This window comes from Theobroma cacao, chromosome 7 (assembly GCF_053813885.1).
Source record: "Theobroma cacao isolate CCN51 chromosome 7, ASM5381388v1, whole genome shotgun sequence".
Classification (NCBI taxonomy): Eukaryota; Viridiplantae; Streptophyta; class Magnoliopsida; order Malvales; family Malvaceae; genus Theobroma; species Theobroma cacao.
The window spans coordinates 9,690,233-9,713,274 of NC_142645.1; the positions used below are offsets into that span (position 1 = coordinate 9,690,233).

General features: G+C 29.5%; 1 long non-coding RNA gene across 1 annotated transcript; it reads right to left on the bottom strand.

The window, feature by feature from the left end:
- Nucleotides 1–10,597: 10,597 nt before the first annotated feature.
- LOC148761643 (uncharacterized) lies at nt 10,598–11,372 on the bottom strand. The gene is made up of 3 exons (XR_016027584.1): nt 11,197–11,372; nt 11,065–11,120; nt 10,598–10,883 (listed from the first exon to the last, which is right to left on the bottom strand). It is a non-coding gene; the product is annotated as an uncharacterized LOC148761643 (long non-coding RNA).
- Between the last annotated feature and the right edge of the window lie 11,670 nt (nt 11,373–23,042).

Here is a 23,042-nt window from a genome sequence, read left to right on the forward strand (position 1 = left end):
TCTGCTCTATATAAAACTATGCATGGGATGGGAGTCAAACCTGGAGCCAAGTTTAGGGGACCAAACAAAACTACATTAGCATGTAATTAAAAGATAAAATATTTTCATTATGATACAACAATGAGAGATACTAAAGTTTAGGTGTGTGAAAAAAAATAAAAGTTGCGTTTGGTATATTACTGAAAATGTGATTATTGAGAATGTGATTGTTGGGAATATAAGTTTGCAGCATTTGATATAATAAGAGAAAGTAATGATTGCACATAATGTAATTGCTGAAAAGATTATATTATAGTGATTGATTTGTAAACATTTTACTGAAAATGTAATGTAAATTGATAAAATTATCCTTAAATATAAAAAACATATAAGTTGAATAAATTTATAATTTTTAATATAAAACTTTACTTTTCAATTTTAAGCAATTAAAATAATAAATAATAACATTAAAAAAATAACATAATATTTTTATATTAATTATATAAATATTAAAATATATAAAATTACTAAATATTTTTTTCACCTTAAACTTATAAAAATTAAAAATAAAAAACATTATCCAAAGAAAAATCTATTGATAGATAAAAAATTTTATTGATAGATCATATTATCTATCGATAGATTATACTATCTATCAATAGATAAATAACAGCTGTCAAAAGTTTGAACCTAATCTATAGATAGATATTCAATTTTAAGCGTTATTTACGTTTGCGCCAAACATTTTTCCCTCTCAAATCTTCTTAATTCCTTAGTAAATTTTTTCGATTCTAAATCATGTAAATGTTTCTCTCTCAATTTTCGATATTAAAAGCATAAATTTTTCTCAAAACACTTTCAAATTTCTTGAAAATCTAAATTAAGTTTTTATAATCTAAATTAAGGTTTCATAAAACTCAAAATCTCAATTTCTTCAATTTTTAGATTTGGTGGTGAAATTTGACTAAAATATGCTGGTGACAGGCTACCTGGCATGTGGACAGTAAGAAGAACGAGAAGAAGGCAAGGTGAGAAGAAGGAGAAAAAGGTGAGAAGAAAGAAGGAGACGAAGGTAGGAAAGAAAGAAGTGAAGACGGCGAGGAGAAGAAGAGAAGGTCAATTTGTAAAAGAAAATGTGTAACTTTTCCTCTGCAAAAGAAAAGTTACTTTCCCTCCCTGACATTCCCTTCTCTCATTTGTAGTGTGATTACAATTGTAAGCATATTACATCCTTTTTCTACCAACCAAATGCTACCAAGTGATTGTAGCCATTTAAATTGTATGAAATGTCTTTCCCTTACACCATAGCAAACGCTCTCAAAATTTTATATAAATGCATCGAGCATATAAAAAGTATATTTGAAAAGTCAAATACTGATATTTAATTACATTTACTCAAAATTGAGGACAAATGAATGGTCAATTTTTTTCCTCGAAATATGCAACCATTATCTTTGTCACTCATCACAAGATAAAATTATTAGTCTTAAATTAATTCAAAAACTAGTAAAGTTACATTAATTGCAGTATCATAGCTACGAAATAAATTAATAAAATTAGTTATCAAATTGAATAGGTATTAAATATACCAATATAAGGTTTTCAAATTTGACAATTAATTTAATAAAAAATTTTCTAATTGTCACAAATCTAATTATATCAGTAAAAAATAAGATACATCTTCAATTTATAAGAAAAGGTTATTTTATTTAATAGATATATTTTTTGAGTTAAAAGTATGGTTTTGTAGTATAATATTGTAACTAACTAGGGTTTTTGATCTTCTTATTTCAGTTTCGTTCTTATTTTATTTTTTTCAGCAAAAAAAAAAGTCATTGAAATTATTTCATATGTGTTTAATTTTGCAATTTCGGAATAATAAATGATAAATGAAATTAAAAACATTTATATTATATAATGCGCTAACTGTAGAGAATATTACTAGATGTAATTGCATTTGTATATTATTACTCTTATTATAAATTTTTTGAGAAAAGGTCACATCATCTAGAAGCTTCAAACAATGGAAGTTTTAAAATTGAGGAACCAAATTTGTCTCGTCCCCACCGAATTTCTGTTGTCACTTTCTCCCATCTTAATCAAACGCATACGTGACACCATTCTTAATCTAAATTTATTTACACACTTAAATATTTAATTTAATAATAAATATAAACCCTATTGAAATTAGGTAACATTTATGTCACAGGGCTATTACATTCTTCCAAAAAGTTAATTTGATAGAGTGTACAATGTCACTGTTTATAAGTTTCTCAAAATTTTTTTATTTGTTTAATGTGAGTTTTTTAAATGCATCTTGCTTACTTTCTAAAACGCTTAAGTGTGACATCCTTGATGTCATGTTATTTTAAATTTATATTTTATAAAATTTAATTAATCATATTGTTTAAAATGATAATGATGAAAATTAAAAGAATTGATCATATAAAATTAATTGTGACAATTTAAACAAAAAAAAAGTAAACATAATCAAAAGAATTTAAATAAATTCTTATTCTTCTCTTGCGTTCAATTAAATTTTTATATTTATTATTTTAAATCAAATAAATCTTTAAAATTAATAATTTATTAATTGTTATAAATTAATACGTCATTTGTTATTTTATATTTATGTAATGCTAATGTGAAAAGTAAAAATTCTCATATGTTTATATTATTATGGCATAAAAACATATCATATAATCATTCATTACGATATGTCAATATGTCATGTTAATACCACATGATATAAAATGATATGTAATATTTTTAATTAATTATAAATATCTAAATATTAAAAATTAATTAAAAGTAAAAAAAATTATTTAAATTTTTTTTATAATATTATGTCAAAGAAAGTAATATTTAAGATATGTAGGGCCACTGGTTCTCATGTCTTGTCCAATCACCTCCAATTATACCCACATGTTGAAAGTTTTGATGCCCCACCAAAACGAACAAATAAACAAATAAAAGAGTTTCTATGTGGTTTTCTCTTTCTTTTTCTTTTCCTTTTCCTTTACTAGCTTTTCTTGTTTACATAAATTTAGTAACTTTCTTTCAAGGTAATGGAAGTAAAGCATCAGAATGGGTTCAGCTGTCCAGGTCATGGAACTTCTTTAAGGCAAGCATGGCTTTTCCATCATGGAGAGGCAGGAAAGGTAGGAGGAAGCTCCTGTCTTTTAGCACATGATGTACAACAAGCTATCTTCTTCTGAAATGATACTATATGTTTTGGTTCTCTTTCTACATGGCAAGGAGCAACTGGCACACATTCAATTATACCATAATATTCCATAGGTTTTTTATTATGAGTTGCAATAATCCAAGCCATATGAAACAATTGCAATAATAATAAAATGGTTACAAATCCCAAAGATAATTCAAATGGTGGCTTGCCATAAACAATGATTTTGGAGGAAAATCCTCTGAACTGGATATAAAGTTGCTTTGCTTTGTAGATTTCAATGGGGGTGTCCCATTGTCCTGTACAAATCACTATGAACATTATTGGTTGCAGGGAATTATTTGTATGATGGACCACTTGGAAGTTTGCCTGCTTTGGAGGGGCATCGTAGTTCTTCTCAACCTTAGTAGCCATAGATATTTCCTTGCGTACTTTCCAACTGGTTTGAGAACATTAAATATTCTGTCCTTTACATGCCTTGAACATAAAAGCATATTCTTTATTTTTTTTAAAAGTGGTGAAAATAAAATTGAAGGAAAAAATTTAGGTAGAGTTTGTTTTTTTTTTTAAAAGGTAGGTAGAGTTTTTTAAAGTGAAGTTCATAATATCTCTTGCGCGTTAAAAATAATTAATTAAAAATTCAATTTGAGAAAGCTGCATAAGTGACTTGTAATATCAGATCTTACGAGATTGTGGTTCATTTGGTTTTTTTTCTTTTGATCAAGAAAAAGAAAATAAATTTGAGTATTAAAATCGATAAATTGATAAAATAAAATTATTAAATGAATAATATGTAAAATAAAATAACTTGTCGAAAGAATAACATTCATACAAAAAGCTTGACATTTGTTGTTTATGATTTCAATTAAAATAATTATTTCTAGATAGGAAAAATGTTTTGTAGGTTAAGTTGTTTAAACTAAATATGTTATTACGATAAAAAGAAAAAGGGGAAGGGCCAGATCAGAGAAAGTTGAAGCCAATCAAAACCATGTGTCTCCAAAGTATTCAAGAAAGACAAACGAATGTCTTGAGGGATGGATTGGCTCTTTGTTGTCTTTGAATATCTAAACCACTTTAAGCCAATCATTTTGCCCTCGAAGAATGGTCATCAATTTCGTCTTCTCAAAACCTTTTTTCTCTTGCCATCAATGTATAACAACCACAGCTACAAGCTAGTCCACGAATCATGTCTCAGGAATCGCCATCCAGAGGTCGATGTAGGTGACGGTTGTTGGATGTTGGAAGAAAGTTTAGGCATGCTTTTGGACCCAATTTTGATGGGTCGTAGCCCATGGACTTGAATTGCAATCCATTATGCTTTTGCATATGTTTATTTTTATCGAATTCTCTCATTACAATAAACACATTTGCAGGTTCAGCTTGCAATTCACAAACTTTTTAAGTTGAAATCTCAGCGTAGAGATAATGGTTTTTGATCAATACCTTTTGATGCACCCGTCAATTACATGATTAATATATTTGCACAACTGAATTATAAATTTTACATGATAAGTGATGCACTGAAAAATATTAATAAGAAAAGGTAAGAAAATGAAGTTGAATTCGAAATTCGCAATTGTTTTATTAGGATTATATATGTTTGATTAAGAAAAAAAATTTGAATCTTTGTCATTAAATAAGAAATTATGTATTAATTATTGAATCAAATACTCGAATATTATATATATATGTATGTATAAGAGAAAAACAAAAATAAAATCTGCCTTTTTAGTTTGTTTAGATTCTGAGTTTGGAATTTAAAATCTAACTTTGTTATTTTTTTGATGCAAGAAGGATAAAATGGTCATAAAACTGACATCATGTCAGTGAAATAAAAACAACTAACATAAAATTTATGTGTTTAATTATATATATTATTTTAAGATAGAGTATCCATTTTCCATATTAATGGATTTAAAGTGAATTATAATCAAATTCTAAGGGGACCAAGATAATTTATCTTCAATCTTAATATAATGGATTTCATGCGCAGACCTTTTCATAGTCTGACACATGTATTTATCTTTTAGTATTTTCAGAGATATATCTTGGGGCAAACCGCCTGTGTTTCCAGCTTCCCTCTCCCTACCTTCAGTTTCCCTCTATCATTTGCTTCTGGTACCTCACCTTGGATTTTCGCTTGCCTTAATGCCTTTTGCTTTTACTTTTCTTTGATCGGTCGAATCTACTCTCGATTTCGTTTGCCTACTCTTCGATTCTTGCTTGTTAAAGTTAAAAAGCGTGTGTTGTTAATTAAGTTTAATGGGTCAGCCTTGTTAGTTTCATTGGAGCCCAAATATGGCAATTAAGGAGCCTCGTTGTGGCCTTGTTGAAGCTTTTGGCATTGGGTTAGCCTAGACAAGGACAACATTTACCATAAGAAATTTTTTTAAAAGCTAATTTTATTAACACAAAATTATCATATCATCCGAAGTCTTTATCTATTTGCTAAAGACTTTTGCTAATATAAAACATCTGGTTTGTGCAAAGGGATAATATAATTCTTATGCTTGTTGATTTCTTTAAGTTTTGGCTGTTTCTATGTACAGCACAGGTCTTTAAGAGAAGAGTAAGGAGTTTTTTTTTTTTTTAATTTCGTTTAGCTCTGTTAGGAAAGGAAATTGCAAATGAACTTGTGATGCCGTTTCATAAGAATGCACTTTAAGTTGATAATAAGAATTGCCATGAGAAGTTGCTAATTTTGAGCTACTCTAACTTGCTACCCCATGGCAAATTGATGGACCATTAGAATTGCCATAAAAATGCGCCGTCAAAACAAGTTGTCATCATTGATGATAAGAAAGCAAAGCACTAACTTTGATTGAATGACATAAGGCTGCTCCTGTTTTAGTGAACAGAGATCTGCGATGCAGAAGTGAAAAAGAAAGGAAAAGACTGCCTGGAATCATTTGGCTTCCTTTGCCTTTCATTGTTCTCTCATTTATAGAATACAGAATTGCCTAGTTTCAATCCTCTTTTTTTGTTAGAGACTCAATTTCAATCCAAATCAATCAAAATTCAAAGTAAAAAGTAATATTAAAATTTCATTATATGGAGATATACTGTGATAAAGGGTGTGTAAATGAGTTGGATTAATTGTGACATTAGATAAGAAAAAGAGGGATGATGCTAGATAAGTTGGCGTAAGAGTGATGCAAATTGATTGACTATTGCCATGGGTGAGGAATGTGAGGATGAGAGGGTTAGTGTAGACAATGAGTTGGGAGAGATAAAATCATACAATGAAAAAGGTAATGGTAAATAGTTCTAAAAAATTTATAAAAAGACAATAATAAACATAATGATGTATCCAAGCATTTGGTTTATATATAATTTTTTTACCTAAAGAGCAGAGTTCGAATCTCTCTCCTTCAATTATAAAAAAAAATAAATATAATGACATGAAAAGTAAATAACGTCAATTTCAACTTTTATATAACAACGATCTTTCTTATTTTGTTAGATCCGATGAATAATTACATGTCAAAATATTTACATATTGCATAAGTTCAATATTCTTGTGAAATCATGTAAATACAATAATTGATGTGTCAACATTTAATTGGACTAACCATGAAAGATAATCAAATTAATGAAAAATTTTAACATAGTGTTGAGAAAATAAATTGAAGCTTTTAGAACATTGACACCACAATGACAACACCCAAAACTTGAAAGATGAGCTCATGTAAAATTTACCTTACAAAATTTAATTTTGTAAAAGGTGACAGCTTTGTGCCTAAGAAAGCCAACGGTGAGAGAAGAGAATAATCTACTTTTTCAGAGTAGTATGATTATGCTTTAATCTTTTCATTTCAAACTTTTGAAAGGTTATTAAATAGTCGGCAAAATCTTTGAGAGATAAGTATAAAGGATGGACTCCATATGTCAATTCTCCTTAAAAGCAATATGGTGGGAAATATATATGAAATGAGGATTTCCTTTGTCTTTCTCTCTTTTTCCTTCATTTAACTTTAATTGGGTCAGCAAGTCTTTTCTCTTTGCTCTTGTAATTCCATAAAGTTGTATATTTCGGAGCCAACCATCAATCTATTTGGTTTACTTTGTTGTTTCTTATTTCATATTTATAAGGGCCAATCATCTAAACTAAATAGTACTTGAGTGATCTCTATTGTAGGTCCATAAATGGTTTGACTCCCTTTCATTGTTTCTTTTTACATACTTTTCAATGTAGCTGTAATCATCTTATTCATGTGTATGGAATCCTCAATTTTGGATAAATTTTATACATCTGAACAATGGTGATGAATGTATTTAAAAACAAATGATGATAACAAATAATAAAAAGGAGCAAAACTCATTAAATAGAATCATAAACAAAAAATTTAGTGAGTAAGATTATTATAGCTTATTACACGATTCAATTAAAAGAAAAATGGAATTGTAGTTCGATACAAAATTAGACTAAGATTATTATATACTATTCATATGTTAATTAAAATTTAATATAGTTATTGTACTCATCTCTTTTGAAAGAATAAAGTTCAAGATTCAAATTCATACTCTTTCTTATATGTATCCAAAAAAAAATTATTTATTACCGACACAAAAACTTATACAATTTATAGTTCCATTGGATCGTTAACGAAAAGTACTAACTAACAGAGATGATTTTTGAGGAGTTAACAGGTCAAATCTATGTACCAATAATATCTTTTGATGTTTACCGACGTGCGGTGATGTGGGATTTGTGTGAATTAGAACAAAGATTCTCACGCACAAACAATGAAGCTCCAATCTTCTAATCTTAGTCCATTTCAATAATTGAGAGAGGCACATTGTTTCACTACAATTATTGCTATCACTCTCAGCTCGCCACAGTCGACAAGGACTTAATTTGACAATTGCCACCTTTTTAAGCTGGAAAACAATTTTATAACTTATAGAAACTTATAAAAAATTAATAAATTGACTTATAGCAAACTCATTCATCAAATTATGCAATTAATCTCTATACGATCTATAAAAAATGTGAATTTGGTCTTTATATAATAATTTATATAAATTAAATTTTTATATTTTTTTTAATTTATAAATTTAAATCTAAATTTTAATTAATTTTGTTAAATTTTCACTGTTAAATATATTGACCTGATGTTTTGATCAAACTGAGATGATATTGATTGAAATGATATGATATTTTCTTACTGATTTGACATTGACTATAAGTTGATATAACATTTATCATGCTTACGTGATATTGATTGTGTTGATAGTAATTTTTATTCATTTTAAAAATCTAAAAGACATAGTGAAATAATTATTCGGAAGAGAGTCACAAATTCTAATTCATGCATTACTATAAATCAATTGCCGGTAATGATTAATATTATTTTCACTTAGTTTTGTACTACCATATTTAATGGTGAAAATTTAATAATGTTAAGATTAAAATTAAAATTAATAAATAAAAAATATAAAATTCAATTTACACAAATTGTTATTCAAAAATTAAATTCATATTTTTTTATAACGTACATAAAAAATTACATAATTTGATCCAAACTCATAATATGGTTCTAAGGGTTTCATTGTGGTAATCAGTATGGGCCCTCCATAATTTATCACATCGAAGACACATTTTTTTGAAATTGACTTATCAAAGTAATAAGAGAAGCATTTTCCAAGAACATAAATAGTGAAAGTCATAAGTCGAAAAGTAAATATGCAGCTTTCCTTTTTTAACTTTACTAAAGTATGTTTGAAATTATTGCCTAATATTGACTGATTTGTTTTACTTTTGAAAGCAAATGGACATGTTCTGCATGTGAGTTAACACTGTTCCTAGGTATAGCCCGCATCCATAATTTAAGAATAAGTTAATATTTGATACACTATGGACGCATAAATATTAATAGAATAAATCATGTCATTACATATTTATTTATTTATTTTTGAGTAATTTTGTATAAATTATTGATCTCGTATTTGTACTTCATCTACTTAATTATTGGTTATGATTTCAATTTTAGTTTTGCTTTAACTGTATTTAATTTAGAATTTCACTAACTTTACCTAAAGAATTTTACTTAATTAATTTTTCTTATTTTTAGAAGAGACTAGTATTTATTGTCATATATGTTGCTAGTAAAGACTTTTTTTTAAAAAAAAAATTATTTTTAAATAACAATTATATATAAAAGACAATTAAGGTTTCAATTATATATAATTGACACTTTATAATATTAATCTATGAATTATTCAATATTATTAGAATCAAGAAAAAACAATTTCTTAATGAAAGTCATTTAATGCAATTAGAATTTTTATTTACAAATTGAATAAATCTTATTAACATGTATAACAAAAAAATATTCTTAATGAAAGTCACTTGATGCAATTAAAATTCTTATACATTTACAAATTAGATAAATCCTACTAATATTAACAATAAAAAATTTTAAATGATAATTTAAAAATATAAAAAACAAATATGACTATTTTCATGAATTGAAAAATTTTCCAATATCCGTACTTAATCTATATATATTATACACTTAATTAATTGCTATGAAAAAAAATTTAGTCAATAACTTTATATTACTATAGATTTATTTCAATCTTAAAATAAATAAATGAGAAAAGGATTAGTGAATTGACAAAATATTCAAAAAAAATTATCCTCTCAAAAGTACAATAAAATTTTTGTTCCTTTTAAACCAAATGAATTTAGGGAAAAAGGAAAAATTATAAAAACAATATTCCCTTCAATCACTTTTTCTTGACTGAACAAAAGAACAATTTTGCCACTTTATCTTTAATTTATTTTCTTGTAGCTAATGGACCGAGCAAAATCATTACTCTTGGTCTTTGACCTGACAATTCTACTAATTCAGCAGGAAATTAAAGAGCTTTGTACATTGCTTTTTCAATATAAAAGGAAGCTGGAAGCACATTCACCCATACTTCCATTGACCACTCAAGTTAACACTGATATGAGAAAGATCTCACATAATTAATATAGAGTTTAGGCCATGGGATCAACATATATATCACTAATGAATAATGATATGTGATAATAAATAATTATTTTTTATTAATAATTAGTCACTTCTATATTTGGCTTTTTATGTTTTACTGTTATCGAATCAGTTATATCTAATAATAGTTTAATCCATCTGCTGTAACTAATAATTAGAAGGAACTCCCAAATTCAGCAATTTCTTTTCCTATCAATTAATAAATTAAAATAGACACATAAAGAGGGAGAAGAAGAAGGTGGGGATAAGACAGAAACTAATGGAATTAATACTAAATTATAAGCAAAACAAAAACAATAAGTATGGGTTAATAATGAAGGTGATAATCATTACAACATAATATTTTCTGCATCATGACTGGGGAACCTCGTACGTACTGAAAAATTAGCACAGAACAGAGAGATTTGTCATGATTTGATGATCATGATGGTGTTTTATTGATATTTATATACATAAAAATAAAGCAAGGATAATATTTTTATTGACAAACTACTTATAACAGTAGGTAATCTTAATTCCCAATTAATTACAAACCTTTTGCTTTCCTGTAAAAAAAAAATTACAAAAAGTGAAAGAAAATTAAGCTATGGGATTATTCTTCTCAAATTCGTTTTCAATCTTTTTTTTGGGACTGAATTGCTAATTGGATTTGGTCCTGAGTGCACTTCATGCAACTCTTTCCTTTTAAAATGATAGTCACCTCCAATAAATGGCTGCATTTAGAGGCAAGAAAAAAACAATTAAGCAATAGATTATACCTAGCAAAGGGTAAAAGAGATATGCAATTGCTTTTTCATTTTCCTTTCGGAAATGAATGAGATTATAAAACATGAACAGAAAAGCAAAAGGAAAATGAATAAAGAGAGATTGCAAAAATCAAAGATTAAGTCTTACTGTATCCAGATCATCAAGATCCATAGATGATTCTCTAGCTTTATCAATCCCAAAATCTAAAGCACAAAAACCATTTCAAATTAACTAGGTAATCAATATTGATAAGAAAAAGGAGAGAGAGACAGAGAGTACCTTCAAGTTTTCTCATGGCCAAAGCTGAATGATGAAAGAGATGGGAGAGCAGTAAAATAAGAAGAAAATATGATAAGAAATTCATAGCTTTAATTGTCTCATGAGGAAGGGGAATAAAATATATGAGGGATAAAGATAGAGGGAGTTGATGATTTGCACATGAAAGAAGAGAAAAGGGTTTTTTAATTTAATTAATGGAGGGGATCAGAAGAGGATCCAAGTAACATAGGTCTTGAGGAAAAAGGACAAAAAGAGACCGTCTTTTAGCGGGTGAAGGGGTGGACAGGTTTGGTTAGTAAGACAGTGGATTGTTGGAGTTTAAGTTTGACATTCTTACTAATTAGTACAAACCATCATCCACATAGCCCAATAGTGGATATCAAGATAAAAATGACCCTGCAAAGGATCGATGTTGCCATAAGCTTACTATCACTGTAGAGTTTAGAGTTATATAGTAAATGTATAGATCCTCCTTGAAAGCCATCGTTTAAATCCTCCAACACCCAATCACTACAATCCAATTGAGCCCAATAAGAATCTTTTGTAATAAGTCCTTTCTATCATATTTTTTTTTTGAGGGGCAAAGTTACCTAGGTGGAATTTGTTAAGCCTAACTATGTTTGGAAACTATGAGTGGAAGGGAAAATTGGAAAAAGATGGAGCAGAGGAGAGTGGGACGGAGGGGTATGAGGATTTCATTGATTGTAAGTAATGAAGATAGAGAAAAAAAAATGAGCATGTTGTCAATTTTTTTTGCTTAAATAGTGTTAGAAGAATTTACCGAAGGGATCTTCAACTAGCAATTAGAACTTGAAATTTTAACTTGGAGTATTAAACTAATATTTTGAAATGGGACATGAGTTGGAATTTATATGACTCAGTAATTTTATGTAATTCAAAATTATATATATTTGAAAAGTAAGTAATGGTTATTTGTGCTTAATTTAAGTAGTTAAAACGAAGTGGGATTTGGATAGAGATTTTAAATTTGAGTAAGTAATCATTATAACGTTTATAAGTATATGTTTTTGCATAAATTAATTTTTGAAATTTAAAAATTTTGTCTGTGATGTATAAAAAATAATTCATATCAAATAAATATTAGTATAAATGCTTAAATCCACTGGTAGAATTTTAATTTTAAACTTCCCTCACCCATTTATAAGATACTAATATTCTTTTTAACTCATAAATCATAATAAGTATATTCAAACGTAATTATTATATTAAAACTTGCTTTTGGGCTAACCTATAATAGTATTGGTTGTTATTACTTTTTAAAGCTGTAGTCCGACGAGTCTAGAATAAAATCTTAACAGGGATTTTATTTTGTCTAAGCTCAAGTGTATTGAATAATTACAATCAAAAGCTTTTACAAATATTTTTAATCTCAGTTTTTTTTTCTTTGTTTCCGTTCCTGTTTTGTTTTTGCTTCATGTTTTGCTCTCCTTTCTATTCTTCTTTCCCAAGTTTCTTTCTCCTTCCCCTTTGTCATATCACAACCACCACCATTCCTTTGGCGTCATAAACTCATAATATATTGTGATTTTTATAATATCAGAATTAGAATAGAGATCTTCGTGTTTAAATCTTGAAAATCTCCTTCATTTTTTTCCATTTAATTTTTTAGTATCATGTCCATTAGGCCTTACTATGTAAATACTCTTTTCCTCCATGGAGCTTACAACTTTATTCTGTAGTTAAATTCATGTGCATAAACTATCAGTCATCCATTCCACTCGCAATTGTTGCTATTGAAAGAGCATTTTTTTTTTTATAAAAAATAAAACTATTTGAACATAAATATAAAAATTGGATCATTCTTCTTCTATTTGCAAAAGAAAGAAAAAAGTCTATTAGAACTTAAATATAAAAATTGAATCATTTTGCTAACAACTCAATCTTTTGGGTTAATCCAACCATGTTTTAACACTTTAATTTGGAGCACAGTGACATAATTTAGGGTAAATTACCTCCAAGCCTTTAAAGTGTCAACTTAATTCATCTCAAATCCATTAGTATTCAAACTATACATTCTGTTCTAAAATTCTAAATGTAATTAATTTTTTTTTAAAATGACTAAACTACCCATGCTCTCAACGGCTAGGTGCCACTCGCTGTTATGGACCACAACACCACTTGATTATCTTCGTCCACCTCCAAATTAAAGCAATATGTAATTATTTTTTTTTGAGAAGCAGCAAGATGGTTGTATTACTATACCAAAAGAAGGGAGAGTTGGATCCCTGAACAAAAACACATTCACTACGTTACAAAAATTAACAGGGAACCAGCAGATGAAGGATTTCACAAAGCACATAAATCCTTCCAGAAACCAAAACAGAGCAGATTACCAATTTGTACATATACAAAGATTCCAGTGAAGTCAACAAGCAAAGACATTCAATGGAAAGCAGATAGAAGCAGGCAAAAAAGGAAATCAGTTAGCAGCATGGAAGAGCCAAAGTAAATCACTAGACCTGATTACACCATCTTTTTCCGGCAAATCAGGTTCGCCATTAGCAGAACGTGGACTTTGCATGCATTAATTACCAAGACTCCATCTGCTGTGCAGATCCAACATCAAGGCTCCACAGTAAATCAATAATCCTGAGAACGCCCTCTTTAGCCAATGCATCTGCTTCGTTATTCGCTGATCGCAAGGTGTGCTTGATGTCCCACTTTTTAATTTTGCCGAGAATATTGAAGAGTTTGAGCAATCAGCTGTCTCAATCTCCATGGCACCTTGTTAGGGTAACTGATCCAAGTAACAACATTTTTGTTATCAGATTCAATAAGAAGGGGATTAGAGGTACACCACCTAGACGCAGCGTAAATGAGAGCAGCCTCCGTAACAGCCATCAGCTCAGTCTTATTTGAATCGCACACCCCAATAGATTTTGAGAAGAGAATAAGGACATCCCCGTGCCCATTGAGCAAGATGCCTCCAATTCCCGAGTCACCTGGGCAACCTCGCCAGGCTTTATCTGTGTTTAAGTTGAGACTCCCCGCCCGTGGTTTGGACCAAGATATTGTATTTGAGGTTTGCTTACATCTAGCAGGAGTAGTTCCAGCGTTCGGAGATCTAGTCAAGTCACCAATGGAGATATTGTGATCAAGCCATTTGGCATTAGCCCACCACGCAACTTGCAGCTTTGTTAACTCAAAATCCTGCTAATCATCCCATATTTTACCTTGAAAAATTACTTCATTTCTAGTGGTCCAGATGGCCCATAAGATTGCATACCAAGCCATTGATCAAATTAGCCCATTATTAAGAGAGCTAGCCATGTCCAGTCATGAAAGAAAGCAGATCCGGGGGTCATTATGATACATCAAATGAACATTCCAAAGGGCACCCCCCCTAGCCATAAGAGCCAAGACTTGCCACAATTGAAAAACAGGTGACTCACTGTTTCGATTTCACCTCGGCAGAGAAGGCACGTCGCTGTATCCATTCCGATAATACCACGCCGGGCAAGGACGTCTTTCACAGCCAATCGCCCATGCAAAATTTGCCAGCATAGGCACTCAATTTTGAGGGGGTCCAGGCAAGACTAGATACGTTTCCAATGTTCAGCAAGTTGAGATTGGGAAGTGAGGACTTGTCGGCAAAAGGAGCTAGGAGAATAGTTGCCTAAAAGGCTGCCTTTCCAGATGAGCAAATCTTGAAATTAATATTAAGAGTTTGCACATTTATCAAATTATTAAAGCTCTCCCACTGATCACGCTCCCCTCCAAAGATATTCCTATGAAGCTCAATATTCCAACGCCATTGATTATCAATCCAACTACCAAACTCATCAATGAAACCATCTTTGAGCAATATGTAATTACTGAGAATAATTATTGTTTTTGGGATTAATTAAAATAAAACCCTAAGATATTATTATAGTAATACAAAATTATTATATTAAAATATTTTAATAATTTAAAAATGCTTAAATTATACAATTAGTTTTTATATTCTACAAAAAGTACGATTTTAGTTTTTTATAATAATTTGTATAAATTAAATCTTATACTTTGTCAAATTATTAATTTCAATCTTTAACTCTAATACTGTTAAGTTTAATAATTAAGTATACTGATGTGGTACTTCCTGCTTACCTGATGTTGACTATGTGCAGACATGACAAAAGGCTGACATAGCAAAAGACTAGTGTGACATAAAATTGAGGTTGCAATTGCTGAATTAAAAAAACATCATTTTTTTTCTTTCAAAAAAGTTCTATTTTATTTTAGATTGAACTGAACCTAAAATCAAGATAATAATAATCAACTAATTGATTACACTTGATAAATTAAACAACGACTATTTTGTTGAACTTGCTGTTCTTTGTATTTGAAATGTTCAAAACTTTTTATATGGTAACAAGTAGTTTTTACTAGTCAATAACAAAACCAAAGGTAGTGCACAAGAGCATAATTAAATTTAAAAAACAAGAGGACCACAAGCATCATAAGAGATGGATCACTTATGAAGACACAAGTTACATTTTCCTCTAAACACATTTCATGATGTGTAATATCAGTTGCAAAATTGGTCAATGCATGTTAAATGGCATTAAAACAAAAACCAAGAAAATGGCCCTCAGCTACATCTATGTGATGTCAAAAAAATTAAAAATTTATAATTTTCAAGTTTGAAATGCTAAAAATTAAAAAACATAACAGTATTAGTGCACTTGGTGATAATATTCTCATTATCAATCTTTTTCTTTTCTTTTCTTGGTTATAGTTGCAACACTTTCTTGCGATGAGATTGGTGTAGATGCCACATTTGCTTCCTCATGTTTTTTTATAATGTTTTTCTTTCTTTATGCTTGAGAAAAAAATGGTAACAATATGTGAGATTGAAAATTGTAATTAATATACGATAGAAGTAAACAAAAATAATCCTAGTAGTTATTGACAATTGATTTGTAGTGATGCATGAACTAGACCTCATGACTCTCTTCTCAATAATCATTTCGCTTTAATCGTAGTTGACCTAATCCCAAAAAATAAAATTAATGATATTAAAACATATAATTCCAATTTTTGTAAATAATAGTAGTTCATTATCAAATTTTTCCTTATATCTAGATATTTAGTCAAAGTACTATTTACTTGAGATTATAAATTTTTTTCTTAAATAAACATGTGTTTTGAGTATATAAATTTTTGTAAACATTTCATTTATTGAATATATATGTAAAAAATATTGGCTAAGTAAAATGAAAAATCATACTTGATGATTGTAAGTGTAGGGGTTATAGTTATTTTTCTCAGAAAAGAAATTTCAAAATGGGGAACATGGCTGTTGTATTGGGATGCTTAGCTATATCAGCTGTCTTTGTAATAGCAATTATTGCTGTGATTTGTTTCTTTGCAGTGAGGAAGAAAAGGGTGGTGGAAGAAGAAAAAGAACAAAAACTAGATAAAATGAATAATATGCCATCAAGATGTCCCTTGCGGAGATAAAATCAACTAAAATAGGGTTTCTATCTTTATAAACAACGAATTGAAATTTTGTATTAAAAATTCAAAAGTTAGCATCTATTGAATCAATTTCATAATATTTTCACATGTACCTCTTTTTTCTTTGTTCTTGTCCTTGAAAAGCTACCAATTGTTCAAATTCTATACCTTGCAATTCTAACAAATTATATGTCAAAACCAATGATTTATTCTTCAACAAATACATTTAATTGTTCATCTAATATATGCTAAAACCATTCAAAAAAAAATATTTTATGCACATAGTATAAATTAATCAAAGCTTGTTGTTACCTCCTTGTAAAATTTAAAATACATTGATTTTATCATGCGACAACTATAAAACTATAACAGATATCGATACATTTTATAAAATTAAAATTGATTGTCGTCAAACTGTATAAATAAAAAACACAGAAAGCTATAGAAACAGCCATTTCTTACTGTAACAAAATGTGAAATCAATTGTTAAAAGTGCAGAAAAGAAGAGGAGAGAATATATACCTAAATTAATCCTAAGCAACTACAAGAAATAAAATAGTGATTTACAAAGCAAAGCCTAATTAAATATAGACAAACGAGAGTGATTGTTGGCTTCTAGATTGTCAATCCTAGTGCTTAAATTGCTGTACCGCATGTTTATTTTTTTTCGATCTGCAATTTTTGGCTTCATGCTCAGGAATCTCTCTAATCCCATGCATGACTTTTCATTTAGATGTGAACATTACAATCAGCTTTTCAAAAAAAAAAAAAAAATCACAGTTCATCAATCTTCACCCAACTTTCATCGGCAACCTATTTATATGCAAAAGGAAACCAACAGCCAACTATACACAATCTATACAAAAAATCATGCACCACTCTCCAACGAAAAAAGTGAGCAATCTTTCCCCTAAAATCCAACACATAATCAAACTTCTCTCAACATAGGGTAGACAAATACAGTAAAACCCAAATAAAAAAAATGTAAGTGGTAGACAAAACAAATCCCAAAGGAGCCACAAACAACAATTTTTATATTAAATAAGGCAAATTGCACCATATTTTTTGGACTAACTTGTTGATTCCCTCTCTTGATTCTTTTCCCTATCAAATGTTCAATCTTTGCCTGCACAAAAAAAAAAAAGAAGTTTTTCTCGATTATTCCTTCTAATACTTTTTCCTATCTTCAATTCCCGATTCAAACGATACTTCCTCTCTGATTTCTCCCTCTTCTGTTGATTTTTTTTCTCTCTCTCAACTATTTCTTTTAATATGGTTTAATTTAATTTAAGGTTAAGGTATTTTTAGGGTAAAATTTGAAGTGTTTCTGTCAAACTCTGCTTTGTAAAAAAATTATAATATCATTCACATGCTCGATAGAATGTTTGTATATTTAAGAAGTTCGAGAAATCATTAAAAGACGATATTGCCCCTAATGGTATCATTAAGTCGAATAAGCCTCGAACTAGTTCAAATAGGAATTTTAAGGTGAAATTAAGAGTTTCACAGTTCAGAGATGACTCAAAATGGTAATTAGGAGTTCGAGGATCAATTCAGAGTCAAATTGAAATTTTCACTATCTAGGGGTAAAATTGTAATTTTTCCACTCGCGGACAAAATTTGAGATTTTGAGAGAATTTAGATCACATTTGACAAATTAGAGAATGGTATGAGTATAAGGGATGAAAAATATGTCTATGGGCAATTTTTCATTTTTTGGGGTAAAAATGTAATTTTTCACTTTACGGGGCAAAAGTGTAATTTTTAAAATTTGCTCCACCAAAACTTTGGAAAAGTCTAAAAATTTCATGGAAGACATAGATAAGTGAAGATGATTGAGTGGTAGAAAAAGAAAGTCAAAAAGATGGCTAGAAAAAAATAAAATAATAAAATATTCAAAAGGTAAATAAAATAATAATATTTTATTAAGCCTATTAAAAGGCTTGAAAATTTCAGAATTCTTCATTGAGATGGTCAGCCAAAACCATCAGGAGAGAGAGAGAAATAAGAACAAACCCTAGAGTGAGAAAATTCAAAGAAAAAGTGTGATTTTTCAAGGAATCAAGTGTTTAAAGGTATGATTTTTCAAGCTTAGCTTAAGATTTATCATTTCCATGCATTTCTCATCATTTTCCATGGTTGAATCATGTGATTTGAGGATGAATTCAATTCTGGAAAAATGGGTTAGGAGAGAGAAACTTGTTAGATTAATTTGATTTTAAGTTATGTTAGTGTTTTAAGTTAGTTTAGCATATTTAGGAACAAAACAACAAGAAAATAATTTATTTTCCTCCATTACCATTATTGGCTGAATTTTCTAAGGGAATATTGGCTGATGATCTTGATGTTTATTTGAGGAATTATGATGAATAATGATGAATTATGAGTCTAGAAATATAATGGGAATTTTTGGAGCAAAAATATGAATTTTTACCCATTAGGGGTATTTTCGTAATTTGCTATCAGGACTGATAATTTGCACCACACTGAGGGACATTAAGTCAATTTGGGTGCAATTGAGGTATAGAAACTGAAAAAAATTAATTTGAGATTAAATTGGACGCGTTAGAAATTTAATCGGGTAATAGGCCGAATTAGGTTAGCACCGCATTTAAACGGTAGTCGGATAAGTTGCATGTCATATCATGCATATATACCGAGCCTGAATTGATTTTATAATGGTCAAGCATTGATGTGGTGAATTATGTATTGTACATTGTGGATAGGTGGTGAGCAAATTACACTGGTAAAAGTATAGAAATTGTGCTTGAAGACTGAGATTAGGAGTACGTCGACTCCTAGAACAGTGAGTGGACAATTTATCGTCTTAAATATCTAGAGTAATTATACTTGTTTGATGCTTTTATTGAATGGTGAGTTTAAATTATAAAATATTATGTTTTCCAATTAAAATATTTTTTTTTTAAAAAAATGAGATTTATACTGGTTTTGAAAACTAATATTGTTTTGGGAAAATTGAGTATATGGAGACTGTGTTGAAATTTATGATTTTATATGTTATTGAAATTATGGCTTATGACACTATGGTAGCATGATGGCTAAATTTTTGAGGTTGACATGAAATACATGAACAGTTTTGGATTGGTCTTGGTATACTGGATTACATTTTATTCGCCATAGTATGCTACTGGAATTTTTATGGGTCTGGTGGTATATTAAACGGTCACTGCAGTGGTGGGGGTTTCCGTGGGCTGCCTATGAGAGGGGCACGGTAACTCAATTATATACTTACCTCAGGGGGGGAGATGTTGGGTGAAGTATCTCCTGAGGTATGATTTGAGTGCACCTCACGTTCGGGCCACCACGTGAGTGTGAGACTCAGCCAACGCCAAGGAACGGCTGTGTGTTAGATGTGAAAACATGTTTATGGGTATGGGTCATTGAACAGCCTTGGCGGTCTCAGTGGGATACCTTGACGAAGGTACCTGCGAGAATGATTTTGGCAGGGGCCAAGTTTAAAAAATTCATAAGCCGGTAAATTTTGATGAAAATAAATTGTTTGGTATAGATTGAAACGAAATTTGTGTTATGAATATTATTGAGATATAACGTTTTTATATTATCTCCATCTACTCAGCTTTAGATGCTTTTGATGGTAATTGTTTACTCACTGGGATTATGTAATCATAATCTCACCCCTCTTCCTATCCAATTTTCAGGCTCATGACAGTTTGTTGATAGTTGATTAAGACGAGAATTAATCTCAGAGTTGCATCATAGGAAGTAAGGGTTCGTAGCCCTACATCTTCTTAGTCAGTTGGGGGCCCACGTGTCACTGAAAAAGTAATTTTATTCTTCAGTTATTTGATTTAAAGTATGTATGAATATATTTAGCTTTTACACCATGTTTTTGACGAGTTTTGGTATTTTCGAAGAAAAATGACGAAAATGCCCCTGTGAGCCAGAAAGTAATATTTTATTGTTTTGATTTGGAAATGACTTATGATTTTTTTTGAAATGTGAAATTTAATAATTGTCGCTCACCGGGGAGATGCAGAAATTGATGCTAAGTCTTGCGGGGTTTCAATCGGTATTCGGGGTAATGAGTGCTTATCGAGACGTCGTGGCGGTTGTCACTGGCTCGATGGGAATTCCGGGTCGTGACAGTTTCAAAATTAAATTTTTTTCTACATCAACAATTGCCACATCAACATTTACCTCGTTAGCACACTATTGTGATCTGTCTAGTCAATGTCATATCAACATTATCACACAACATCAACATATAATCAACGTCACGTCAATTTAGTCAAGATACTACGTTAGTATATTAATTGTTAAACTTAATGGTGTTAGAGTTAGAGATTGAAATTAATAAATTATGAAAGTATAAGGATTAAATTTACATAAATTATTATATAGAGATTAAATTCATACTTTTTATAAAGTATAGAAATTAATTGTATAATTTAACTTTTATAAATAAATTTAATTTAAATGAGTTTAAAGAAACGAGCCTGGGCCAGACCTGACATTTAGAAGTATCAACTATGTTGGGCCTAATTGAGCCCATGGACAGCTCAAGAGCAGGTTTGCTATAGAAAAATCAAAGAGGAGGCTTTCACCACATTTTCCCGATGTCACACTTGTTTTCACGAGGATGATAAATTTGTGGCATTTCAAGTCCTGGTATGGAATAAACTTAAATTAACAGACACAGGGATTAGGAAACTTTATAGTCTCTAGATATGACTGACTTTCAATTTCTAAAATTAAATAGGCCCCTTACCATCATAACAACATTTGCTTCCAGGCCAGTCCACACGCTAATCACTGGTGGAAGATGCTTTGCATTGTGAGAAGACAAAAATGAGACAAGTAAGAAAGATTAATAAACATATATCCTGTAAATTAGAAAACAAATGTACGTCAATGAAGACAGAAAAGTTATCTGGAGATGAGAGTGAGTAGAGATTAGAGGACATGGTCACTTGATTTGCTAACGGTGCTTCTCTCGTTACTTGATCTAGGCAATAAGGACATATTCTTAGCAGTTGGATCATCCCACTGTATTGATTCCCGACCATTCTTTAGGGTATATTTTATTTCTTTAAGAAAAGGAGGATATGGTTGGGCATTGTTTTGCAGAGGAACATTTTCAACTGCTGAACTATGAGGCGTTTACCATGGTCTCCAATTTGCACAGGATTTGGGGTTCCGCAAATGGATAACAAGGTAGTCCAGGCAATTTCAGCTTGTTTATCTCATTTGTGTGCTAATTCAATTTAATTCAAATTGTTTGAAGGATGCTACACTGGTAATGGAAAGTGAAGATATCTCATATTTACCAGGAAAGAAACAAGATAATCGACATGTTAAGAATTTATATTTCGAGGATGATTAAATTATGATGAAATTATTATTTTTAAAAATATATATATATAACTCCATGCTTACTACATTTGATCTTCAATCTTGATAACTGTTGCAATGCAATTTCCCTCAATTTTGGAAGGCAAATTGCTCTGTTTTTTGTCTGTGCGGCTCTGCACAAAGAAGGGTATGCCCAAACTTTTGTATTTTCCTTTTTAGGAATGAAAGTTCCCCCAGCTTTTTTTTAAAAAAATGGAAGGTAAATTAGTCATTGTCACGTAAGTGTTTCTCTTTTCCTTTCGATTTTCTTCTTTTATTTGTAAATTAATATTTTTTTTTATAATTGAGGGAGAGGAGATTTGAACTCTACTCTTTAGATAAGGGATAATGTACCAACTAATAAGCTAAATGCTCGAATTCTACTTACAAATTAATATTTCTCAATTAGTAATTAGAAGATTAGGTTTCAAATTACTTTACAAATAATTAATTGATGATTTGTCTTAAAGAATGAATAAACTTTGATTTATATTATTTTCTAAATACGTAATTAATGAAGAAACTATATATATAAATCAAAATTCATGTAATTTTTCTTTTTATATTTTTGGTGATTTCAAAATTATATATTTTATTATTTATTGATTATAGTTGTTTTTTATATATAAAATTTATTGTAGACATAAATTTATTTAATTTTAATGTTTTTCAGCAAAATTCATTTTTTACTCACATATATTTTATATTCTTATGCTTTAAATATTAACTTATTGAAAATAATCAAATAATGATCCTGTTTATGACGAAAAATCAGCAGAAGATGAAGCACCAAGATCTTGTCATAAGGATTTTTTTTTGCAAATTTACTGAATAAAATCAAAAGTGTGTAGCATTTTATAAGAACAAATTAAATTTTATACACAAATTCTTAATTGAAAAGAATAATCACAAAATATTATAAAAATATTTGTAACAACAAAAAATATAGATGAAGTTTATCCTACTAGTCATCCAAAAAAAAAAAAATCAAAAGTGATTTGCATAAAAAA